Source organism: Bemisia tabaci, chromosome 10 (genome assembly GCF_918797505.1).
Source record: "Bemisia tabaci chromosome 10, PGI_BMITA_v3".
NCBI classification, from domain to species: Eukaryota; Metazoa; Arthropoda; class Insecta; order Hemiptera; family Aleyrodidae; genus Bemisia; species Bemisia tabaci.
The window spans coordinates 3,873,925-3,901,763 of record NC_092802.1 but is presented as its reverse complement, the minus strand read 5'-3'; the positions used below and the strand labels follow the sequence as shown (position 1 = coordinate 3,901,763).

At 40.3% G+C, this 27,839-nt stretch overlaps 1 protein-coding gene across 4 annotated transcripts in view; it reads left to right on the top strand.

Annotated features, from left to right (window-relative positions):
- Positions 1 to 27,839, top strand: part of LOC109038050 (uncharacterized) — a 434,551-nt gene that overhangs the window by 32,277 nt on the left and 374,435 nt on the right. The gene's annotated exons all lie outside the window — the stretch shown is intronic.

The following is a 27,839-nucleotide window of genomic DNA, read 5'->3' as shown; positions in this document are numbered from 1 at the left end:
TGCTTACCTAATGTCCTACGACGTTTAGCAGCATAAAATACCGGACGCCCTTGAGTGGGCTAGAACCCGACCCGCGAACGTCAAAGCGGAGCACTCTTCCACTGAGCTACAGGGAGCTGATGACGAGCTTGGTTGAAATCACGCCTGTTAAGGCTGTTATCGCATGCATTGCGTCAGTGCGTGGCTCAACATTCATCATAGATTTGATTAACGCCGTTTTTCTCAGGCTTCTTTCTTTTGCCTATTATTTATTTTTTTTCGTGTTATTTATTTTTTTCATATTTTTTTGTCTGATTTTTTTTTCGATATCACGTAATAGGTACTCACACTAAATTTACACCGGTGTAAATTACACCACATACTAACTTGAGAACTTAAAAATATTTTCAAAAAGTATTTTTCAAATATTTTCAAAACTTTCTTAAGGAATATTTTTAACATGCATGTTTACAGGCAATATTTTTGAATTATTTTAAAAATATTTTTTGTAAACATTTTCAAAATATTCCTTTAAAATGTTTTAAAAATATTTTGAAAATATTTTACTTACAATATTGCCATGAAAATATTTTGATAAAGGTGACAATATTTTCAAAATATGTTGGGCTATATGGGTTAGGTGAGACATTTAAGTCGAAAAAACTTTAAAACAACTAGAGAATTGGATGCCAGACACATGGCGTGAATTTGTTACAACATGATTGCACCGAAATTGCAGTCTTTATAGTGCCTTGAAAAAGAAGGTTAGGCAACAAGCATAATCTACATTTCTTGCAAACTTATTGCAATAAAATTGCAACTTTTTAAGCGCCTTCAAATGAACGTATAGGCAACAAGCAAAAATTGCAATCAACTCACAATCCATTGCAATGAAATTGCAATCTATGCTACTTGGGATTGACAAGTAAAAGGACTCATGATTCAATCAGATCTAAGCATAAATCAAAAGGTAATCCGCTCAAATTAGGAGGCTTGGTTCTTGATTTAAGCTTAAATCTGATTGAATCAAGAGTATTTTTTCTTGTCGATGTTTTTAAGAGTCTGGACTCTAGGTCCAATGGGTTTTTTTTTCCAGTGTACAGTGACATTGCCTCAACTTTGTTCATTGTACCTCAAAAAAAATGAAAATTTCGAATGGCATATCATTTGGAACATTCATAATCGAGTTCGACATTCCGTCAGATCGCTCTAAATGTTAGGATGTTGAAAGTTCGGGTGCGTCCAGACTTGAAAAACATCATAGGCGCCTCATCAAAGGGGTGTCCCCGAGAATATGTCTAGAAATTGAAATTTCTCAGGAGAAATTGAAATTTCTTAGGAGAAATTGAAATTTCTTAGGAGAAATTTTGGTTTGTTCTCGCCGGTATATTATCGATTGAAATACAATTAATATGAAAGATACGACAAGCACTTTTATTTGCAAAATCCACAAAAAGTTGTTTGAAGGATAAACGCAAGGCGCAAGGACCCCATTTTTCGCGGAGTGATCCCACTTTTTCTAATAGTAGCCGCCTAAAAGCTCAAAAAATGTCCATAACTTCACATTTTCTAACTTCCATTGATATCCTGGTCCGCATACCGAAGCGTCCAAAATGCCGACCGCTGTAATATCCACCGTTTCAGTCCCACGTTGAAGCAGTGCGCATCTTTCGTATCCGCTGCGGTTAAGAATTTTGGTTAAATAAAGGGAAAGTTTGATCGACTTCGGCGGATTAACACTGGAAAAAAAAACACATTGGATCGAGGATCCCATTGGATCATCATTGGAGTCCTCATCATTGGAGTCATTTGGATTCTTGAAAACATTGACAAGAAAAAAGACTCTTGATTGAATCAGATTTAAGCTTAAATCAAAAGGAAATCCGCTCAAATTAAGAGGCTTTGCTCTTGATTTAAGTTTAAATCTGATTGAAACAAGAGTATTCTTTCTTGTCGATGTTTTTAAGAGTCTGGACTATAGATCCAATGTGTTTTTTCTTTTTTTTCTTTTTCTTTTTTTTCCTGTGAAGGCTTTGAGCTTGCTTAGCCACCTAAATCGCTTCGATTTCCCATTAAGTCTTTTTTGTCCACCGCTTTGTCTATCAATGTCAGTAATCAGCCCCCTGAAGCGGCAGCCGACACCTCGCACGCGACCGAAAAGCCCGGGAACGAAACCGTGGCGCTCACCTGTCTCCGCCAGGCCGGGGGACCCGCAACCTGTCCGTCCGCCGACCGCCGCCTTCAGCGAAAACAGCGTATCCGCGCCGTGTTTTAACCGGAACTTAATCGCTTTTCGTTGAGCAAGCTCAAAGCAGTCCATCATTTCCGGTCGAGCTATCAGGTGGCTCCGTGGCGGGAAGCGCGCGCTCTTGGATCTTACATCAGTTACATCCCCCTCGGATGGAGCTGCTAAGCCATGCTTCTGTGTTGAGGAAGAACCCCCAGTGGAGAGAAAAAAAAAAAAAAAAACACACATTGGATCTAGAGTCTAGACTCTTGAAAGCATTGACAAGAAAAATACTCTAGATTCAATCGGATTTTTGCTTGAATCAAAACGAAATCCGCTTAAATTAAGAGACTTGGTTCTTGATTCAAGCTACATTCTGATTGATTTTCTTGATTTTTGCTTGAACCTAAACGAAATCCGCTTAAATTAAGAGACTCGGTTCTTGATTCAAGCTAGATTCTGATTGAACCAAGAGTGTTTTTTCGTTTCGATGTTTTTAAGAGTCTGGACTCTAGATCCAATGTGTTTTTTTTCCAGTGTATGCTACTGTGTTAAGGAAGAACCCCGTTTGGAAATTTGTCGTTTCCTTCGCGAAAGCACGTGACCGCATTTCATTGTTGTTAATTTCCCTAGCGCAAATTGCATTTTCGAGAGGAGAATCTTTGGAATTCCTAACTGGAACAGGGTTTCTACTATCATTAAAAACTTGAAAACCCGGAAAATATCAATGGAGAATTTGTACAAAAAAAATTAAATCCCATCATCTGAAAGTGCTTAAAGAGCTGAGTTTTCGCAATATTTTTCATGATTTTCTTATGTTATGGAAAATCGTAGGAAAGCAGGTTTCGAAGTGAGAAAATGTACCGCCTTTCGATGTTATCTGGCGGCATTTCCCATTTGAACGCATGTGCGGCTGAAAAATAGAAAAGCTGTGAAAACTACGGGATAGCCAAATTCGCGTATTAATTCACGAATAGCGAAGAAATGCGCTCTGTTTTTTGTAGAATTGTGGAAATTTGTAAATTTAAGACAAAAAGGAAATAGCTTCGACAATTTTTTGGGGAAGGATTTTTTTCGACGGGAAGTCAGTTCGAAAAATGGTGAGACCGAAAACATACTGCATTTCCGTTTTTTACAAGAATATGACCTCGTGATTTCCATTTAAAATTTTACTAATGATTTAGTGCATTCAGAACAAAAATTAGTGAAATTTTCAGTCTGGAAAGATTGACAGTTTCCTAGTAAATATAAAAATTGTACTTATTATGACTTTCTCCCGGAAAAACATTCGATTTGAAAGGGGTGAGAGGAAACAAACCCTCAAAACCACCCCTCTAGCTATTCGTCTCTGGAGGAACTCTAACCGCTTACGGAAAGCCGGAGTTATATTCTACGTTCTCTTTTTCATCACAAAAAATGCTCTCCTTTTGTTCAGGATGAGGACTGACAACCTCTCTTTTTCAACTACTCAGTCATTTTCTCGCTTCACCAAGGTGCATTTCATTTTTTCTTTCTTTCTCTTTCTTAACCGTTAGGCGAGCATCGTGACGGCTTTGCATCTCCCTCTTTGTTATTGGTTCAACGATGTCATCTCAGCTGATTAATAAATAATTTTCCTCAATGTGTGGACATCGAAATGCACAGCTCTAAAAACACTGAGCAATATTTTCTCGTAAGCGAAAAACTTGACATCCGCTGTTAATGCAGATATGGCTTCATTCATTTTTCCTTGATAGATTCCGATTTCTTAGCCCTAGAGCTCCTGTATAAGAGGACGGACATGCCATAAAATGGACCTTTTATGACCCAAAGAGCCAACTTTTTAAGACCAAAAAAGTCTCTGCCAATTCTCAAATTCTAGTATCAGACCAAAATGGCCACGAATACTCATGATTGCGCATTCTTCCGAAAAATGAGTAAATTTATGCAAAAACCAAGTTAAATACGTGATTTACAAACGACGGGTCGTGTAACAATGGAGAATTTGCATGTGTCTGAAATTTGATAAACGTGTTTAAGTGAGCGGAAACTACTGTAAGTGAACTGAATATGAGCATCCTTTTGTTCATGAATTGACATGCAAATCAACTGAAATGCACGTGTTTCAATGGGAAATTCCACCGAATTATGTCACCAGGCGGTGCATTTTTTCACTTTTAAATCTATTTTCGCACTATTTCCCACACCGGAAAAAAAGTATAAAAAATACTGCAAAATCAGCTCTTTAACAACTTTCAGGTGTCGAAGTAAAAAAATTGCGTGCATCTTCTCCAATATAATAAGAAATCACTCTGAATGATTTGAATTCATAGGTTGCCTCCCCTTTAGCACCCTAAAAACTCCTCCACCCCTCAATTTTTCTTCTTTTTTCCCCTTTTTTCCTGGCGTTTCTTACATATACCTTAATTCACCCACCCCCCCACAACTTCAAAACATAATGGCTTACCGAATCCACTTTTCCAAATTTCAACTTACTATCACAACCCGTTCCCAACCCACCCATCTCCATCCCCCCCCAATTCACAACTCTACCATTATACACTCGCTCTCTCTAGTGTGTGTGTGTCCCCCCCCACATCACACCACACCCCCCCACCCCCCACTCCACCCACTTCTTAACACCCCCATTTACAATTGTGTTTTATTTTTATAACACCTAACTTCCCCACTCCCAAACATACCTAAAATCCCCTAAACATCCTTTTCCCAACCAAAAAAAACCTCTTATTCTCCCTAAAATAGTCGATGTAAGATAAATATATTGTGTGCCCACCAACACTCTCCCTCTCGCACTCGCATAATGTTAAGCACTCGTCCCATCTCTCTTGACACCTCAAAATATAAAACACCCCCTCTCCCCCCCCGCCTCCACCACCTTAACTCACACGTCCCCCCCTTCCAACATCCCTTACAAAAACACCAAAACACACTCCCCTCTCACAACAATAATCCCTATCATATGATTATGTGTTAGAGTCACCCTATAGAAGATATGATATCGTGTAGACACTACGTAGCTTAACTCCTCCCCATTTACACCCCCAACTCCCCCGTCCCCCGACCACCCCCCCCCAAACCACCCATCAGAGAGCCCCCTCCCACCCTCCTCCTCCCCAGACCACTCACACTCCCACCCCCCCTCTCCTAATCTGACAAGAAAGTGTATATGGAGTTTTCTATGTTCCTGGCCTACTGCCCTGCTCGACCACTCGTGAAGAATCATATGCGCGAGACACAAGTGTGACTCTTAGTGTCTCAGTGGTAGATTGTTTGCTGGTCACAGGAGTGTCTTAGTCTTGACCTAATATGGCAAGTCATGTCTCAGAGTGCAGCCTAATGCTCTCTATGCTGTGATCGGATGAGATAAGCGTTCTCAGCTGAGAGTAAGTGCGAGACGCTCTTGCGCAACTGTCTACTCTCATTGAGCGAGCTCGTCAATGTAGATATGGTGTGCCGTGTCAGCGCGCTCAGGGACCAGACGCTCAGATCGGTGTTACCTTGAGTCGCTAGACAGATGGTACTAGGTAAGTGTCATGATTCTCCGCGCGCACAGATGTGATACGTTCTAGTGTCTGCTCTCAGCTTAGATGAGGTACGTTCGAATAGAGTTCCGTGGAGTGTTTCTCATCGAGGCAGAGCGAATGAGTTGGAGAAATGTCGTGAGTCTCTGCAAGATGTTGCTTGTGTATTACATGCGCGTACTCGACACGTCAATGGCTATCCATGAGATTCAAAAATTAATACTGTGTAAATCAGATTAGGTTCCTCGATATATCCTGGGGCCGCGCCCTGGCGCTGAACGGAGATCGGCTCGTTCGAATTTCGCTTCGATCTCTCTCAAAGGCGAGGCGGCGAACAGAAAGAGTCTTGTGTCTGAGTTGATCCTATATGATCGCTGGTACTTTTGTCATCTTCGGAATGCTATTATGAAGAATTGCAATAGTCAATGTGTCAATTGAAGCGCAGATCTTATCAACGGCGCAAAATAGTAGCGTCAGCTGTATAAGTAGTAGAGTCGAGAGTGGCGCGAGTATCGTTGCAGCTGAAAGTGGTGAGTACACGACTGAAAACTAGGGATGGAAGTTCGGAGCGACGCTCAGAACGGTGGGGAGGCAATGATCGAATATCGATATTTCCCTCATTTAAAGCTACAGTACAGAATCGATTTTAAAGGTGTTGTTGAGAACACTATGTTGATTGATGCTTTTCTCTTGGTTAAAGTGACCGATCAATCGATATATCGCAAAGCATGCCACGCCACGCCACTGACTGAGAAAAATGTATGGTTTCTGCGGCAGTGATATGAGAATGGTTATCATCACGTGTGCCAGTGCCAGAATTTACCATATTTCTGGTAAAAATCGCCACACCTTTTGTTTTAGTGCGAGCGTCCACGCGATCATAATTTCGTCATCGCGGATTTCTCGCAAATCGCATCCGAATTTATTTGGAACTTTAGAATGGACTTACGTTTATTTGTCGTGGAAACCATGATTAGGAGCTTGGCTCCCGGTGAAGTTTCCAACGCCGCGCTACCCATGATTCAGAAATGGACCACGTTTAGCAGAAAGGAACCAACCCACATCAGCTATTGCCAAATTTAATTGGACAATTTAATTTTTTAGATGAAAACGATTGTGTGGATTTTTGCTCAAATTTCAGTGAATTTTCTGCAAATTACGAAGTAAGTTCCTGGTAATTTTTAAAGGAATCCGCACAATCATTCTCTTGTAAAACCTTAATGTTTTTTTTAAATTGTTACTGCTTGTTATTATTATTGTAACTGTACAATGCTTTGCTAAATTGTTTAAAGTAAAAAATTCTAAAGTTTTACAAGAGAAAGGTTGTACGGATTCCTTTGAAACTTTCCAGGAACTTACTTCATAATATGCAGTAAATTCACTGAAATTTGCACAAAAATCCGCACAATCGTTTTCATCTAACAAATTAAATTGCCCAATTAAATTTGGCCATGGCCGATGTGGCTTGGTTCCTTCCTGTATAACGCGGTCCAAATGCGGCAACATTACGGAATTATCATGGAGCTTTGCGCAGAACGAATCCCGAAGCCGCGGAAACTTCCGAAGCAGGATTGGGGCGATGAAATGGTTATGAGATCCGTGCGATTAAACAATCCGCGGCGAGTGCTAACGACCCCGGATCGCCGCATCGGGGCCGCGGCCCAGGAAAAGGGCCCCGTCCCTCGCGCCAGGGGAAACGCGGAATCGGCCATTAGCCGCCTTTCCCCGTCGCCAAACAAAACAAATTTCACGGCGCCGCAGGGCCAACAGGACCCAACGGACTGACTCGATAATAACGTCATCGGCATCTCATAGAGTACCTAAGGTGCGTTGTTAAATTACTTTTGCTGCCCAACAAAAATGGCCGAATCTTAGCGGGATTGACGTCATCTCAACCGACGACTTCAGCTCAACAGACGGGAGAAAATCGAGGTGTCGTTGTTAAATTCCCGTGGGATTCTACGGATTTGGAGGTTAAGTTTTATTGAAATTTAAGATTTTTAACATTTAAAAATCTTATTAACACCCACATTATTACGAAATTGACGCAATTAACGATTATAAGCAATTGCAAGTCAGTCTGGTGACGAACTTGTGGCGAAGAAATGCGAAAAAATGGCGGTTATGGATGTAAACAATAACATTACAACAATCCAGCAAACTCGGCAGCGGTACACAGCAGCCAAAAACCTCGCTGTGCTGTTGGGCAGTTTGCTGAGCAGCCATCTTGGAAAACGGGTAAATCCACCAGAATTTACCAACGCTTTCGTTGAGCTCAACGCTCAGCGGGTGATTTTCGTTGGACAGTTGTGGACTTTAACAACGCACCTATAGAGTACCTATATTGAGAGAGTATGGCCACTGGTGTTACCACCTCTGATTGGCTCAGCCATCTTAGGCTGAATGGAGCCCTTAGGACCCAAAAATGGCGGACGCCATAAATTAATGTAATGCAAAATGACTCCAAATGTAGTTTTCTTGGCTTATCGTAACGAGAAAACCCGAATGCACTATTGCGACTTCTTTACATATTTTCAAGGCTAATCGTGTGCAATTTTTGAGAAAAATTATCTTAGGTGTAGTAAGGTTGGCAGCAAGTGCGGTTGGTGAAAACCGTCAAAAGTTGGCAATGACCCCCCTCCCATCCTCAAAAACCAAAACAAAGCACCGCCATTTTTGGGTCCTAAGCCTCTCCATGGGGCCCAGTGGCCATACTCTCTCAATGTAGGTACTCTAGGATCTCATAACGTCCGAGCCCGGTGCTGGGTAACGTGTTGTCCTCGAAATCTCTGTGCCGGTCGGCAGTGAAAGAGGGTATCGATAAGGGTCGTTTAAAGGACACCTTGAATTTCTTCAACTCGACGATATTTTGCTCATTGAAGATCTATATTAGTATCGGAATGGGTCATGATTTGGTCATTTTTGGTCACATCTGGTTTTTCATTTGATTTTCGACATGTTACCCCTCAAAATGTTCCTGTCTTCAGGGTATCTACAAATCCGGAAAGTCCGACAATAGTACTGCTTTTTTTTAAGGGCGGTACGAAATTCCTGAAAGAAGCGGAAATTCTGTAAGGAGATCCGAGATTTTTTCATTTTTTGGTCATTTTTGTTGCAATTTGAGCGAGAAATCGAAATTTTTGAAATTTTTCGAATCCCTTCAAGTGGAGGCACTGAAAAAGTACTGGATTTTTCTGTTGAGGAGGTACTGATTTTCTTGGGAATGTACTGAATGAGTTCTGTAGAAGTACTGATTTTTGGCCAGCCTGTTTTAGTAGACACCCTGGTTTTCCACGTTTGAAATTCGCTGCCAGATGGGCGCTTGATCGACCATTTTCTGCTTCCTTGTCGAAGTGGCAAACTAAGAATATTCTAAGAGTATTCAAGTGCTTCGTAAGATTATGCTGTTGGAAATTCAATGGCCTAAGAATTGTAACTTTTAAAAAATAACTTTAAAATATGCATAGGTAGAGAAAGAGAGTTTCATCTCACCGACCTTACGGCCAAATATCTAATTTTAGAGCAAAATGCCTGATCATACAGTCAAATCATGCACTATCTAAGCAACACCTGATGAGGCGTAGGATATTTTGAATTTCCTCTCATCAATTAAATACCGTCAAGTGAACTCTCAGTTGAATCGCCGGTTTTCTATTCCGTCCGATCGCCTGAAAGTTCCTCTCTCGTCCCACATATTTTTCCCATCAGGTTCGGTGCAGGAAATCCTTTGGGAGACTAGCGTGAGAAAATCCTTGCGGAAGCGGGAAACTCTTATCTGTGGGAGCTTTGGGTTTTGTCTAGAACCCGATTGTTGGTGCGAACTCGAACCGGGACGAAAGTTCACTCACCGCTGGCTGCGCTGGCGCTACTGCTCGGACCACGGTGATAAGGCACGGCTCCACAAGCAGCGTGCGACGCGAAATTGACCGCGCGCGATCAATTGTACGGCGTATTTTAATCGGTTAAAAAGTCTATTAATCCATTTTTTAGTAATCGAGAATTCAGTAATCAACTATGAATTTAATACCCACCGAGAAAACCAGGAAATATTTGGGAATTTTAAGAAGGCAGGGAAAACCTGATAATGTCAGTAAAAGTGACGAAAAAATCATTGGAAAATTGACAAGTCACCATTATTTCCTTTCTAGAACAGGTTTGACGTTTCGACTAACAAATTTTGCCTAAAAACTGTTTCAAATCATGAGAGTGTAGACAGATGTGAAACTCCGAAAATCCATCAGGCCTTCGTATTTTCAAGCACGTATTTGACTCAGTTTTTGCATAAATTTACTCATTTTTGCGGAAGAACGCTCATTTATGTACATTCTTGGCTATCTTGGTTAGAATCGAAATCTGAAGTCTGGCAGTATAATTTTGTGCGCTAGAAGTTGGTTAGGAGGGTGGCTGCACTTTTGGGCCCTAAGCCCTCCACGAAGCGATCTGTCCATACTCTCGCTACGTAGGTACTCTAATCCTCAATCGTCAGGAAATTTTACTCAAACGTAACAGGGAATTCAGGGAAAAATCAGAGAATTTCATTTTCTAAATTCAGTGACAATCCCGCCTTAATCAAACCAAATTGCGAACATTATCATAAACGATCCTTTTCCATGAGTTTGCTCGGCGGATCAATCGATTCATCCTAGATCACGATACGCAGTGGCGAAGCGTGAATAGAAATGTTGCATGTGTGAGGAATTTGCGATTTGACTGTTGATTCTTATGTAAAAGATCGCGTGAAACACGATGGTGCCGCTGGTGTTCTCTTAAATCAACTCCCAAGCCAAAAAAAGCTCTCAAGTTGAGGCCAAAATGGAGGGGATATCCCACCCTACCTGAGAGTCCACCTCTACATCAAGACAAACTCTCCATTCAAAGATAGGGAGCAAATACATTGGCAGGGTTGCCACTTTACTTGGGGACTCTAATACTGAAAACACGGCGACCCTGCCAATGTATTTGCTCCCTTTCTTTGCATGGAGAGTTTGCCTTGATGTAGACGTGGACTCTCAGAATAGCGTGGGATATCTCCTCCATTTTGGCCTCAACTTGAGAGCTTTTTTTGAGCTTGGAGTTGATTTCAGAGAAAACCAGTGGCACCATCGTGTTTCTCGCCATTTTTTACATGAGAAACAGCAGTCAAATCGCAAATCCCTCACACATGCAACATCTCCATTGTAGGCTATCGATTTTACTCCCATTTGAATCAATGATAAAGAATCGATTTTTGGGGTGTTGGTTGCGGACACCCTGATAATCGATCCTTTTCCACGGGTTCAAATGGCGGATCGATCGATACATCGCGCGGATCGCGACGCGCCACTGCACCCCTGTAACCTTGAATCCGAGCGTGCTGTGCTCGGGAGCGAGTCACGCCGCGGCAAGCGGGTCGTCTGCCGTATGATCCATCTGGCGTTGCCAAATTTCCTTCGACAATTCACGAATTTCCACGAATTATTGTTCATATTTTTACTCCGAGTTTTCTAGAGATTTTTGTGCGTAATTTGACGTACTAATTCTGAAAATGCCAAGGAAAAAGATTCATAACTTCCTTCAAAAACATTTTCGCTCTGGGAGGAAATTTGGCAACATTCGAATGCTCATACGGAGTTTTTACTTAGCATGGCAATCGTGGGCCATTGGGCTCTTCTCACAATGTTGCCATTTTAAACACGGAATTCCCTATGGTGTCTCATTATTCGGAGAGAAATATGAGACCTTAAATTTGGCAACACTTGATTCTTAAGTTCGACGCCGGGCAGTTCAACCGGACAAAGTTGCTATGGGTCGGACTTCTGGTCGATGTGCAGGGTTGAGAGGAGTCACTGCTGCACTGCCGTGATAGCGAAGAGAGCAGTAAGTGCATTTCGGTATGAGCCATGATTAGCTTATGATTTTATTTGTCTCGAGGTTCATCCCAGAATGCACATACTGCTCTCTTCGCTATCACTGTAAACTAGGTGTCTACCCTGCCGCGATAGCGAAGAGAGCAGTAAGTGCATTTTTGTATGAGCCATGATTAGCACATGATTTTATGTGTCTCGAGGTTCATCCCAGAATGCACTTACTGCTCTCTTCGCTATCACGGCCGTGTAGAGAAAAGCTTTCGTACCTACAGTGCAAAAGCGGCATAAATGGATTGCATTTTGCCAAAAGGAACCACTAGCATTGCAATGTTGCTAAGATTGTGCAACTTCTTTTGTCTTGGAGGAAAAACCCGATTATCCATTAATAGTTTCTATTTTACTCGTTAAAAACTGTAAATTTAAGACAAAAACTACCATCTAAATTTCATAGTTTTTCGCGATTTCCGCGATTTTATTGCAAAAAATAAAGCTGCACAATCTTAGCATCATTGCAATGCTAGTGGTTCCTTTTTGCAAAATGCAATCCAAATCTATTCCAGATTTTTCAATTTTTAACATATAGGAGCTCGAATGCTCATTGCGTTTTCGCCTCAATCTTTAAGGTTGAACAAAACAAAAAAGAGAAGAAAGCCTTATCTAGGACCATTTATACAATTTTTTAAAGAGAGTAATCTTTATTGTTTAAAAAACAGATGTGAAAGTGTTCAAGGGAATCCAAAACTATTGATAGATCAGCTATTGCGGTAAATATGACGCTTGCTATGTTTTTCTCAGATAAGGACGTACTAATATTTTCAATTCAACCCTGGTTGCTAAGCATGGCTGTAAAATTTACCAATTAATCCACACTACAGGAAAGGTGACTTGATTCAAGCAGAGAATATTTCTTTTGGATCAAAAAGGATTGATATAAATCGCTTTGCGCTTGATTCAAGCAATTTTATTCTTGAATCATGAGAAAATTCAGGAGTTTTTCGGAGCGGGTATTGCCTAACTTTTTGAGAGCATGTAACAAAAAGGAAGGTAAAAAGCAAACGGACAAACAAACAAACACTGGAAAAAAGAAGGGATGACAAGGCTCTTGTTCCGGCCAAAACGAAAAATTCACACTCTAATAATTCTGGGCACGACCCGGTGTGATGACGGGGTGATGGGCCTGCGTTGAGTCGAGTCGCATGAAAGGTTTGCAAGCTTGCCATGTTGAACGATACAATTTGGAATTTTTTGGGGTTTAAGGTAAACCGATGGACGCCATATTTTGTGTCAGGACGACACGCGATATCTCGCATTGATTGGCTCCATTTTTTCAGCCACTCGTCATTTTTCTCGAATTTTGAGTTCGCAATTCTGTTGTCAGGAGACTAAAGAATTCTCTTACCAATTATGACAAACATATTCCACGTAATAAAAGGGTGGCTTTTTAATGGAAAAGTAGCATTCGATATTAATATCGAAACTGCACTCGAATGCGATATTTTTCCTCTAAAAAAACATGCCTTTTATTACGTGGATTCGTTTGTCAAAATTGGTAAGTGAATTCTTTAGTCTCCTGACAACAGAAATGCGATCTCAAACTTTGAGAACAATGACGAGTAGCTAAAAAAAATTGAACCAATCGATGCGATATATCGCATGTCGTCCTAACTCAAAATACGGCGTCCATCGAATCATCTTACCCGATTAATAAGGTTTGATTGGAACAACACCTTTTTAATTTTTAAATTTGAATGAGAACCAAGGTGTTGTGTGAATATTTATTTATTATTGAGGCACCTTTCGGCTTACGCCATCTTCGGAGTACATATTCATCGGAACATAAATATATCTCAGTTACTTTACACTAGTTGTCACAAGCTTAACAATATATACATCGTGGACATCATACGAAAAGTTAAAATTACGAGAATGTCAAATAGTTCAGAGCGTTACTCCTGCTAAAATCGCAAACTATGGTTTAAACTATAAATGGTTTACGATTTTAGCAGGAGTAACGCTCTGAACTACTTGAATTTCTCGTATTTTTAACTTTTCGTATGATGTCCACGATCTATATTGTTAAGCTTGTGACAACTAGTACAGAGTAACTGTGATATATTTATGTTCCGATGAATATGTACTCCGAAGATGGCGTAAGCCGAAAGGTGCCTCAGTAATAAATAAATATTCACACAACACCTTGGTTCTCATTCAAATTTAAAAACCTTACCGAAGAAAAGAGCCGATTTGTCAGCACTATCTTGCAACAATGGAGACCCGCTCCATCCGCGTTTTCGCCGAATTACGTTTTCAGTTCGCGAAAGAGCCGTGCCCGAATGACGCTGAAAACAGATCCATATCTGGGAGTTTGTTTTAATACTCATGTCCTCGTGTCTCTTGTCTCCCTTTCGTTAGGCGGGCGCCGAGATTAAAGGGCGATTGCGGATTGCTCTGGACGAACGGGGACGACTGGAAATCGAAACAAAGGCTTCGGGTCGCGAGGTCTCGCTCTCGGATGCCTCGCCTCATAATTTATCCCTGAAATCCTAGGGTGATAATGGCTTAACAAAAAGCTGCCATGCTGAGGAAGAACGCCGTACGAACGTCTGGGAGTTGCCACACTGAAAAAAATCTCTATGTATTTACTAAGAAAAGGGTAAAATTACCGAGATTTCGCGGTTCTATTTGATCCAGTTTTTTCTCGGTAAAACTACCATTCATGGAATTAGTCATTTTACCGAGAAATCTCGGTAAAATTATTGAACTTTCTCGGTAATTTTACCGGACCTTGGTAAAAACACCAATATTTTTTATCGACTGTGGTAGGATTACTGAGATAAAATGGTAAAGTTACCGGGAATTGATTGCCAATAAAAGTGGTATTCTTACCAGAAAAATACAGTAAAAATACCGGTTTTTTGTAAGTTTACTAGTCTGTCTTGGTAAAATTACCAATAATTGGTCAAAAAAAGTGAGATGGTAAAGGTACCAACGGACTTTAGTAAAAACGCCGAGGAATTTGTTTTCAGTGCACATTTCCCCGATTAAAACATGTATTTTGGAGAAAAGCAAGGTGTCTAGCTTCAGGATTTTCCCGATTCCATCAGGATTTTCCCGATTCCATCAGGATTTGAAGTCAATCAGGATGTAATCTCGATTTCATCAGGATTTGAGGAGAAATCGGTCGTAAAATCAGAATTTGAGGAAAGCACGTGTTTTTAATCCTCAGAACTTAATTCTAGAGTTCTGCTTTCGCATACTCTTCTGCAGAAACTTTAATTTGTCTCCGCAAAAAATTAGGATTTGGAAAAATTTTGAAATCAGGATTTAGCCGTCAAAAATCAGGATTTCCCAAAATGAAAAAAAACTAGACATCCTGAGCTATGCATATTTTTTCTTGGAATTTTCAGATATTTCAGATTAATATGCGAAATAAACCGTCTGAAATAAATTTTCTGAAAAAATTGAAGAAAAGTATTCCCAATTCCCCAGTAAATTAGGTTTTTATTGAAGGAAATATGGCGAAGTCTGAAGGCTCATACGGCGTTCTTCCTTAGGATGGCAGAGAGTCGCATTGTTTAGATATCGGAGTCCAATCCAGAATGCATTTTACCCACATCCTCTATAAAATGTCTCGCTTTTTCATTCCCTGATGTGTCCTGATTTCCACGATATAGTTCCCTTGTGAAAACCAATGACCTAGCAGAAAGGGATTTTTGGAAGGAACGAATTGATATTTGTACGAAGCTAATGTTCGCAATCCAGACTAAATTTTAATCCATCATTTGTTTGTTTTTTTCTGTTGCAGGTTAGTATCACATAAGTGATCTCTCCTACTTTCACAACTGTGCGTTTAAGTCTCCTGCTTCGGTAAGATAATTATTGTTTGCAAGTTTTGAACTGGAAAGTAAATGAATAAGACTTCCACTTGAGATCGAAAAGTGGATTGCCCCCAGCACAATCCACAAATAGTATTGATTCTACCCTGGAACCATGTCAATTTCCTATAACGGGGAAAAAATTAAATTAACGTATAGAAATCCCTCTTTCGGAATACCTAGTAATTTTCCCAGAACTAGTAGAAGTCATCATGTGTAATCTTGATTTGGTATGATCTATTCATAGACAAAAATGAAGAAGCTCCTGATTTTTAATTTCGTGCGCGGGGGCGCAGGGCAGTGCTATCGCGCTAAGGAAGAATGACATATGAAAATTAGAATGTTGCCAGATTCCCTCTTAGAAAATATTAATTTTTGAAGAAAGTTTATGAATATTTTACCTGAAATTTGCAGACATTAAGATCAAATTACGAAGTTAATTCCCTGAAAAATCGGGGGAAAATATTCACAAATTTTCGGGGAAATTCTCGATTGGTCAACGGAAATTTCGTAGTGTCTGAAGGCTCATGCGGCGTTTTTTCTTAACAACGGAGAGTGGAACGCCCTGAGCGGCCTTGACTTGGACGAGCGCCTCGGTAAAAAACTCAACGCGGCCGCTAATCACGTTTTCCCGCCTTTGTTCTGGATCGGAACAATTACGCATTTCCGTTTCCGGTTCTCAGCGCAGCCCCAACGGAGCAGAGGAGGAACTTGACCAGGGTTGCCGAGTGTCCAGCAAAGAAACTGCTGCCAATTAGCCAGTGGCGTGGCGTGAATGGGCCTGTTGCATGCAAGAGATAAGCGCGCGAATAGACTTTTTAGAGGTTAAATGACACGAAAATTACGATGGTCTCATTGAAAAGTCTGAAATACACTCCTTACTGCGCAATTTTGGTGTTAGGAAACGCGCTTTTTCAAAATTTCCCGCGTCTGGGGGCAGTTTTCTAATCACCGGAAACGAGCAAACGGCGGCTCGGTGATTTCCGGAAGATTGCCGAGGTCGTTGTTTGTTGTTGTTATTTTTTTCCTTCTAGTTTGTTTACAAACCCAACGTTGATATCAAATTAGTGGTCCATGTACGCTTTATGTGGTAACGAAACGATCAACTTTTAAATATCCAAGCATCCTTCTGCATTTCATTTCACGATATCAGAGCTCCTTTTTAGGTTATGTTGTCAGTTTTAGTTGACCGGAAATAGCCGCGAGTTGCGTTAGAGAAACTGCCCCAGACGCGGGAAATTTGAAAAAGCGCGTTCCTAACAACGCAAATTGCGCAGTAAGGAGTGTATTTCAGACTTTTTTAGTGTGACCATCGTAATTTTCGTGTCATTTAACCTCTAAAAAGTCTATTCGCACGGCTGTATCTCTTGCATGCAACAGGCCCATTGCGATGTATCGATTGTTATGCCATTTAAACGATGGTAAAGAATCGATTATTAAGGTGTTCGCTGCGAACACTCTGTTTATCGATCCTTTTCCATAGGTTGAAATGGCATAACAATCGATATATCGCAATTCACGCCACGCCACTGCAATTAGCGGGGAACTCAAACTCGGGGGGCTTCACTGGAAAAAAAAAAAACACATTGGTATCAGAGTCCAGACTCTTGAAACACATTGACAGAAAAGGTATCTCTTGATTCAATCAGATTTTTGCTTGAATCAAAAGGAAATCCGCTCAAATTAGAGGCTTGGTTTTGTATTTAAGCAAAAATCCGATCGAATCAAGAGTTTTTAACTTGTCGATGTTTTTAAGAGTCTGAAATCTAGATCCAAAGTGTTTTTTTTCCAGTGTTGCCTGAGACTTTCCGACACACACAAAAAAAAAAAGAACGCCAGAAAATGTACCAGTACGGCGTTATGATGCGGGCTATTTTAAAGCTTACAGTTTTCCAAAAAACAATTTTCAGTAACGGAGTCTCTGCATCAGGATTTTCCCGATTCTATCAGGATTTAATCCCAATTTTATCAGGTTTTGAGGAAAAATCGGTCGTGAAATCAGGATTCGAGAAAAGTCGGCATACGCTATGCAGAAATTTTAATTTTTCTCCGCAAAAAATCAAGATTTGGGAAAATTATGAAATCAGGATTTAGCAGTCGAAAATTAGGAAAAATCTGGTTTTCCCCAAAATGGAAAAGAACTAGACACCCTGAGCTATCGAAGTATTTTAATGTTTTGCGGACGACTTGAACGGCCGAAAAGGAGGGCAGGGACCCGCGGAAGAATAAGCCACTAGACAAGTTATGAATAAAACATTGCGCAACATATTATCTCTTCAAAATGTTGGGGGAACAAATGTGTCACACAACGAGAAATTTTAGAAAATCAACCCCTAAACAAGGTGTGAGTGCACTGGGAAAAAAAACACATTGGATCTAGAGTCCAGATTCTTGAAAACATTGACAAGAAAAAGGACTCTTGATTCGATCAGATTTAAGCTTAAATCAACGGGAAATCCGCCCAAATTAAGAGGCTTGGTTCTTGATTTAAGCTTAAATCTAATTGAATCAAGAGAATTTTTTTGGTCGATGTTTTTAAGAGTCTGGACTCTAGATTCAATGTGTTTTTTTTTTTTTCCAGTGTACGGTAAAGAATCGATCACTGAGGTGCCCACTGCGCACTTCCTGTTCGCCGATCCTTTTCCTTTGGTTTAAGTGGCAGATCAAATCGATGAATCGCAAAGCCTCGCCACTGGTTTGAAGGAACGTTTAATGCCGTGCCTTAATTTAGGCCTTGTCGCCCAGCCCGTTTTATTCACATATCGTTAATTTTCCCTTTGCCCTTTCACTTCAAAAATACCCACCTACCCACAGTCACACTCCTCGCCGAGTGTGACATTATTACTTCCGACGCCCGCGAGCCTGTAACTGTGGACAAAATGACGGAACCACGTTTTAAGATGAGCCCTCTCTTCCCTATAACACCGTGCCTTTGAGAGCTCACGTGGATATGGAGTTACGACCGTTTGAAGAGTTGACCCTGCCGCGCGCTGTTCTTTCCGCGTCAACTTTACTCCGCCGCGCTAGGCGGAAACCTCGTATGAAGACTTGGACGTTGCCAATTTTTTTTAGCAATAGGAAGTGAGAGAAATTGAGAAGATTGTAAAAATTAGGAAGGCTGCCGGATCCTTCATTTTGGGACTCGTCTCCTTAAGTTTCGTATGTTTTCTACGATGTATCTGAAAAAAGACAATTTTACTCACTGGAAAAATAAACACATTGGATCTAGAGTCCAGACCCTTGAAAACATTGACAAGAAAAAGGACTCTTGATTCAATCAGATTTAAGCTCAAATCAAGAACCCAGCCTCCTAGTTTGAGCGGATTTCCTTTTGATTTAAGCTCAAATCTGATTGAATCAGGAGTCTTTTTTCTTGTCGATGTTTTTAAGAGTCTTGACTCTAGATCCAACGTGTTTTTTTTTCTCCAGTAAGCTTCACCGGAAAAAAAGTGAAGTTCATTTTACAACCTAGATGTAAAAAAATTGTGCAAGAACCTTAAAAATGCCGAACTTATCCGCCACATCAGTTAGATTCACACCTTGGCATTGCTATAAAGTAACTGCTGTATCGGGTAATTCGGCATTTTTTAAGTTCTCGCACACTTTTTTTTCACCCAGAATGTTAAATCAACTTTATTTCTTTTTCTGTGTAATTGTTACACATACTTTATGGATGAGCTGATTTCGCAGTATTCTTTGCAATTTATTTCTGGTATCGGGAATTTTGCAAAAATAGCTTCAAACGTGAGAAAATGCACCGCCCAGAGACGTCACCTGGCGGCATTTCCGATATAAACACATATATTTTTCTGCAGATTTGAGCATTTTGACAAATCTCTACCAATAATTGTTCAATTTATGAAGCAAGGGTATCCTCGTCCTCAGTTCACTCTGTAGTTTCCACTTAAGATTTCATCGGATTTCAGACACCTGTAAATTCCTTATCGTAGCAAAAATTCAAATTTGGGAGAAATTAAATCACAGAAAAGGGAAGGCTAAGAAATGTCCGTCTCCAAACTAACATTTTCTCACTCGATCATGTTATTACTTATACGAAGAAAAAAACTTCGTGCGTGGGACCCGAAGTTTAGGTCATATGGACCACTGAAGTTTTCGGATTGAGCATCTGAACATTTGAGATCTAGCTGCTGAAGTTCAGGTCTGACATCTGAAACTTCAGTTCTTGCATCTGAAGTACTTCAGTTCTTGCATCTGAAGTACTTCAGTTCTTACATCTGAAGTACTTCAGATGTGAGAACCGAAGTATTTCGGATGTGAAAACCGAAGTGTTCAGATGTAAAAACTGAAGTTTCAGATGTGTGATCCGAACCTCGACAGCTAGACCTAAAGTGTTCAGATGCTGAATCCGAAAACTTCAGAGATCCATACGACCTAAACTTCGGGTCCCACGCACGAGGTTTTTTCTCCGTGTACAGTTAGCGTGGGGCCTCTAAAATACATTGCCTCCGGAGATTTGGCAACATTCTAATGTCCATACCACGTTTTCCCTCAGCGTTGGCAGTATCAGTTCCACTGGCGGCTTATGACGGGGAGTTTTGACTTTTAAGCACGGATTTATGGCCGTCGGCGGGTTTGTAATTTCGAGTCATAACTATTGTTGATCGAGGCACGCGGCGCGCGGCTCCCACCGGCGGCAGTGGACTTCTGTTGGTCTGCCCTGCCCACGCACCCGCGCCGCCCAGCGGTCAGTGTGGGAGTTGATAGGGCAGAAACGTGTCGGAACATTTCCATTACCAGGCATATTTTGTCAGAATCCAAGACACCTTCAGACAGATCTGAAATTTTTCACTAACGATGATTCTTTGCGTCTGATTTTTCTCTAATGCTGCAATCACACGCTGAATGTGGAAGTCATCGGCCCGATGCCTGAATTTTGCGCGTGACGCGCAAAATTCAGGAACGATTCTCAGCAACCATCGGACTAATGTTGGATTTGTCTGAACTATTCGAGTAGATTTGATACACATCTGGATGAAAATAACTCGAATTTGCGAAATTTCAGCCGTTGGGCGATGACAGTTGACTACATTCAGCTGCTAAATTCAGCGTGTGATTGCGGCATCAGAACAAACCATTCATCAAGTTTTTAGATAGGCCGCGTTTAGCAGAAAGGAACCAAGCCACATCAGCTATTGCCAAATTTAACTTGACAATTCAATGTTTTACAAGAGAAAATTTGTGTGGATTTTTTTTTTGAAAATTTTGAGGAATTCGCCTTGTGCTATGCAGAAAATTCACTGGAATTCGCATAATAATCTGCACAACCGTTTTCATGTGAAAAATGAAATTTCCCGATTAAATTTGGCAATAGCTGATGTTCCTTGGTTCCTTTCTTGTTAACGTGGTCCAGTTCTGAGACAAGGAACAAGGTTTTCATTTCCACAGTCAGGGAATTTTAAAAAGTCAGGGGAAACTCGGAAATGATAAAAAAATGACATAAATTTCAGGGGAAACTTGTTAAGTCACCTTTATTTTCTCTCTAAAATGGGTTTTGACGTTTCGAAAAATAAATTTTGCCTTAAAACTATTTTTAATTATGTTTTTTTACCACCTGGCACAAAATTTTGCAGAAAAATAGGCAACTTCGGAAGAGAGAGGGCATGTTAGCGGGCGAAGTAATTGCGGGTCTCAGTCCCATCTTCGCAGGGTTAAAATCTGATCAGACTACATTTTGCAATGAGGAACTACAATTTCTGACTCCGTAAAAGCACTTATGTGCAAAGGGAAAATAATTGTACGTACGCTGTTTCCAAACTGAGCCAGAAATTATAGTTTTTAATTGCGAAGTGTAATCTAATTGCCTGATCTCAGACGAAGAAATGCAACGCCATTCCCAGGTTGCAAAATTGACTCAGAACTATTCGTTATTTTCCACAACTTTAGCCTTGCTATTCTTGTCCAAATTCCCCTAATCTTTGCAAGTAATCCAATGATTAATCTGAAATTTTTAATGCCTGATGCTCGATAAGTTCTTAGTACAAATACAATTTACGGGCAGAACTATTCGTTATTTTCCACAACTTAGCCTTGCTATTCTTGTCCAAATTCCCCTAATCTTTGCAAGTAATCCAATGATTAATCTGAAATTTTTAATGCCTGATGCTCGATAGTTTTGTACAAATACAATTTACGGGCGATAATTTCGCAGTGTTGAATCAGCACTAAGGCATTGGGTTCCATGTTTTGCACGTTCAAAAGGTTTTTTGACATTTAGGGCCAATAAAATCTTGAGCAAATCCCAGAAGCTCAGCTCGTTTAGTGCTTTCCGAAATTGAATCGAAGAAAATTAGCACCACTGACCCATTGCGATATTTTTGACGTTCTCTGCATGAAAGTTTAATTACTAAGTATATCATGTGCTACCTAAACCTTACACCGCCTAATGGCTCATTGGTCGGCAGGAATTGAGCTTGGCCCGAGAGCTTCGACCTATGCTGCCGTGCTATGGAAGAACGCCGTATGAACATTCGAGAGGTTGCCAAATTTCCTCGGATAAAACATGTATTTTTGAAGAAATTTATGTATATTTTCCTCAACATTTTCAGATATTTTAGATTAAATTGCGAACAAAATAATCTGAAAAAACAGAAGAAAAACATTCACAATTTCCCCAATAAAACCGTAATTCATCAGAGGAAAATTTGGCAACGCCGTGTGAGCCTTCGGGCGTTGCCGGAGATTCCCTTCAATAAAAGACGAATTCTTTAGTATAATGTTGAATATTTTGTTCCGAAATTTCCGTCAATTTTTTCACAATTTGATCTAATATATCTGAAAAATTAAGGAAAAATGGACCGAGTTTAACAGAAAAGAACCAAGCCACATCAGCTATTGCCAAATTTAACTGGGCAATTAAATTTTCTACGAGAGAATATAAGTGCGGATTCCTTTAAAATTTTTATGGAATTAGCTCAAACTATGGAGAACTTTCACTAAAATTTGCACAGAAATCCGCACAGCCGCTTTCATGTAAAAAATTAAATTGCTCAATTAAATTTGGCAATAGCTGATGTGGCTTGGTTCCTTTCTGTTTAACGCGGTCCAAATATAAATAACCTCTGTCAAAGGAAAAAAATAATACGGGGAAATTTGGCAACTGTCGAATGTTGATACGGCGTTTTTCCTCAGCGCGGCAGTATGAGTTGGCGTGCGGAGCAAGTGTTCAAGTGTTGTGTGTGGGAGTAAGTAATAAGATGATAAACAAGTGTCGGATTAAGATCCAGTCCGGATCTGCATTAACATTTACCATTCACCGTTCGCCCTGCTGTGGACGAAGCGGAGTGGTGTCTGAATCATTGTATTCTTACCTGCAATCTCCACCCGGTCACGCCAGAAAGCGTGGTTGCCAGCTCGTGCAAACTGCAATGGTCGTACTCTACCGTGCTAAGGAAAAACGTCGTATGAGCCATCAGGCGTTGCTAATTGTTTCCATTAAAAGAAAACAAACAACGCGCGCCGACCAATATTCGCGCGCCAAAATAAGGTTCCGAAGCCGTAATTGGGTGTTAATGAATCGGATGAATCAGGGTGTAGATGAATCAGAATGATCGGGATGGTAATTCAGATTTCATGTCCAAACCGTGCAAAATACATTTTTAGATATTCTTGAGGGTCGCTGAGTTAAAAACATTACAGATACTTCCAAAAATTCACTTTTTTCCCGTAGCGCTACTTGAGAGGCCCATCGAGTGCCGTATCGAGAGAATGGTGAATATTTCTCTCCAAATCTCTCAGACAATTTTGAACCCAATTCAATCTAAAATATCAAAAAAAAAAAAAAAAAAAAAAAAAAAAATATGCACAACCTCATTCCAAAACACATTTTATATCAGGGAAATTTCGCAAGTCTGAAATTTCCTATACGGTGCTCTTCCTTAGCATGGTAGCATTAATTTATAGTCGCTCCTTAAACATATCGTTTCTTTAGGGAGGCTGGATCTGGTTTTCTTTGTGATCAAGGGAGGTTTAAGGGAGTTCTTAAAATGACATAAAAAATACGATCTTTGCTAACTTCAACTAAAATTCAGCAGTATAACTTAGAAAATTGATTTTTGAAAGGGATTAGAATGATAATACACTTCAAAAAATTCAAAATATGGAAGAAATTACACTGCGAGTCTTTTTTTTTTCTTAATTTTAAGGCACCTACTTAAAGTTCCTGTGGCAGGCTCAGGCATTCAAGGTTCGCACCTACCTTTAAGTATTTCAAAATTATAGGTTTTTCTCCCTGTATTTTGTGGTTGTTTTATTGGCAAATCATGGTAATTCTTCAGCATCTCCTAGCTCATGAGCTTTTGGAGTTACGTCCGTCTAGCATCAATTGATTCAAATACTGTCACGGCAACGTTTGATGTCCGATTTAACCTATGAAGATTATGGTTTTTATCATGAGCGGGAATTTTGAATCGATGCACCTAAAATGTAATACCTTCGTTCAGAGTTACCCTCAGTAATTTTCTTCGTAGAAATCGTGTTCTACATGAATTTGGCGAGGAAACACGCATTATAATGCCTAGATTTGCAACTATCCAGGGGTCCATTCACGTTGACTATCCTTTTCAGAGGCAAGTGCTTCCCTAGCGTATTTGCAGAAAATGCCACTGACTACATGCTTCGCAGCAAGAATGTTAAGAATACTACGTCTGCGTTCTTAAAGTAGAAAAAAAGGGTCATCGCGGTTTAATTTACTCTCGCAATACGGAATACGAGCTTGTCTGCTGCGGGTTAAGGAAAAATGTCCTATGAGCCTCTAGACGTTGCCAAATCTCCTCTGATAATAAATCAATTCTCAAGGAAAGAAGTGAATATTTTTCTTCAAAATTTTCAGATAATTTTGTTCGCAATTCAATATGAAATATATATGAAATTCAAAGGGAAAATATGCATAATTTCCTCGTAAGTAAATATTTTATAAGATGAAATTTGACAGCATCCAAATGTTTATACGATGTTTTTCCTCAGGACGGCAGACTGAGTCTACCGTTGAGACCGTGCAATTGTCGTCTAGACCTGTGGAAGACGTTGCAGATAAAGGCTTAATTCGAAAGCTGAGACCATAAAACGAGGTTTCCGCCGCAATATCAAGATGACACTACGGCCGCCCGACGCTGTCAGGACGATTAAAGCGTCATAGCACTTTTTGCGGAGCCGCCCGGAGGATGCAAGAGCCTCTCGCTTTTCGGTGCACCTTTAATTGCATCCGTGGCGCGACTGATACCTGAGAACTGCGAGGATGCCGAATCATCAGACGTGGGCTGGACTCAGTTTTCAGTGAATTTTATTCCACACTGGAAAAAAAAAACACATTGGATCTTGAGTCCAGACTCTTAAAAGCATTGGCAAGAAAAAGGACTCTTGATTCAATCAGATTTAAGCTTAAATCAAGAGGAAATCCGCTAAAATTAAGAGGCTTGGTTCTTGATTTAAGCTTAAATCTGACTGAATCAAGAGTATTTTTTCGTGTCGATGTTTTTAAGAGTCTGGACTCTAGATCCAATGTGTTTTTTTTCCAGTGAGGGGTTGAATGCTGGAACTAACTTGCTACCAAGACGAGAGCTTCATTTCTGCCGTGATAGCGAGGAGAGCCTTAACTCTCAAATTTTCGAAATCGAGTCTTCTTCCAAACTCGTCCTATCTGATGCTGCTAAAATTGCATAAGTCGTCTTCTTTGCCCCGAAAGAAAAAGTCTCTTGGCTCCAGAGTTTACACTGGAAAAAAAACACATTGGATCCAGAGTCCAGACTCTTGAAAACATTTACAAGAAAAAATACTCTTGATTCAATTGGATTTTTGCTTGAATCAAAATGAAATCCGCTTAAATTAAGAGGCTTGGTTCTTGATTGAAGCAAAAATCCGATTGAATCAAGAGTATTTTTTCTTGTCCATGTTCTTAAGTCTGGACTCCAGATCCAACGTGTTTTTTTTTCCAGTGCATCAGACGTGGGCTGGACTCAGTTTTAAGTGAATTTTATTCCAGAAGGAGGGGTTGAATGCTGGCACTAACTTGCTACCAAGATGAGAGCTTCATTTCTGCCGTCATAGCGAAGAGAGCCGTAACTCTCAAATTTTCGAAATCGAGTTACCTCCCAAATTCGTCCAATCTAATTTAGATGAAACCACAGATGCTGCTAAAATTGCATAACTCGTCTTCTTTGCCCTGAAATAAAAAGTCTCTTGGATACAGAGTCAAGACTCTGAAAATTGACGGGAAAAAGTACTCTTCATTCAATCGGAGTTTTACTTGAGTCGAATGGAAATTCTCTTGAAAAAAGAGGCTTGGCTCTCGATTCGAGCCAAATTTGATTGCATCAAGAGTATTTTTTCATGTAAAATTTTTAATAGTTTGGATTCAGTATCCGAAGACTTTTTCTCTAGTATGCATTAAGACACGGGACGTATAAGAAAACCGTAAGTGCGTAAACATTGAAGTTGTCTCCGACAAAACAGCCGCGTGGAACATTCTTCGGCCAGGAATCCACCAAAAGTAGTACTTTTGCGCAAAAAGCGCACTTTTCTGCCAATTACTAACCTTAAAATGTATTTTTGTGTGTGCCCAAAACATGATCGTCGAAAGAAAATAGCACTTACGCTGTCTTGCCTAACATGAAAATGAGGAAGACTCTTTTTACATAGTTGAAAATAAAATTTGCCGCAGTCGTCAGCATTTTGTGGACGAAAAGCATCAAGTTGTCTGGACCTAAAGCCTCAGACGTGGAAATTGAGATACGCCTTTACTCATAGAAGCGACGATCAGTAGATGGCCAATGCGGAAAAGACAGGGAAGGAAGTTAAAAATCTGACCCGTTTAACATCTTGTGCAGTTTCTCCTCTCATCGAGATTCACACCGCTCGTTAGGAGGAAGGGGGTGGGAGCGGTTTGTAGAAGCGTTTTTTATTGACATTCGCACGAGGATTTGGGTCCTAAATCACCTCCGACTCGGATTGAAATCGTTGAGTGACGTTGAGCCGCGTGTTGGAGGACACTTCGCTATTTCTTTATTGGCATTTTTTTTTTTGTCTTAGTCCGTAGCAGCTCTGTTTTTTTTATTTGCTCTCTCCGATTTGTCGGCGGTTGAAATATGCAGGGATCGTTCCGATTGACCAACCGATAAATTGCGGTTCATCCCCCCGCCCCCTCCCCCATCTTCAACCCACCCACGTCTCGAAGCCAGGGTTGTCGCGTGCGAATGGCTCTTCTGTTGTGCTCTGCCAAAGTGCATGCGTTGAAATGGGAAATGACGTTACAGGAGGCGGCACATTTTCTCACTTTTAAATCTATTTTTCTCCGATTTCCCATTTGAGAGAAAATCTTGAAAATTATACATAGGAACTCAGCTCATTAAGCACTCTCAGATGGAGCAATACAATTTTTGGGTTCAAATTCTCAGTTCATACAATTACCTCGTTCCCAAGTAGCAGTGATCACTCTGAGTTGAATTTTGATCGAAGAATGTATCGCGATTTTATCGACTTTGATTTATTTTGATATTATCGGACAAAAAATTGCGGTAAATTGCGATTTCATCGCATGCATTTGCAATCATATCGCGATTATATCGACTACGAAGATATCGTAATTTTATCGAAAAAAAAATCGTGATGAATTGAGATAGAATTTCGATTTTATCGAACGAAATTTTATAGAGATAGAATTGCGACTAGATCGAGGATAGGTTATCGCTCCAATCTTGATGCTCCTAGCGATTTCATCGCCAAAAAATTTTAAAAAACTTGCAACTTAATTTGCAAATATCGCCATTTTCCCATAAAAAACGCTACTTGGGTTAAGAGACCCATGGAGGCAAAGAGGCAACCCCAAGTAGCAACCCTCCATTCTAATCTCTTTTTTTTCTGATTTTGTCTCCTTTTTTTAGTTCAAAATGGGTGAAGGAGCGTTTTGCCCAGGCCTTATCTTGGTAAACGTTAAAAATCATCAAATTTTAAGATTCATAAATTCGAGTAATTTTCTCCTCGCGAGAGAAAATCGGATACGCTGCTTATCACTAGAATTCTATTCTAAATATTATCCAGCCCAAGCGATAACATTTTCCGTCGCATTTCCTGACGCTAACTGCAGTACAGGCGTAATCGTATTCGAAAGCAACGACCTGCTCGAAGACAATTTCCCTCTTTTTTTTGTTTTGGTTTCGTCTTTTTTTTTCTATTTACGCCGCCGCGGTCGGAGCTAGAGTCCCTTTATACTGAGAGTCAAGACAATTCGGCTCATGGATGTCACAAACGGGAATAAAGATTACAGAATTCGAACGTTTTTGTAATCTTTGATCCGGCCCATTCTCGATTCCTTTCTTCGTTCCTTCCTCATTCCGTTTGTTCCTTGCCGAACCCGTAATTCCCGTCATTCCAGATTATA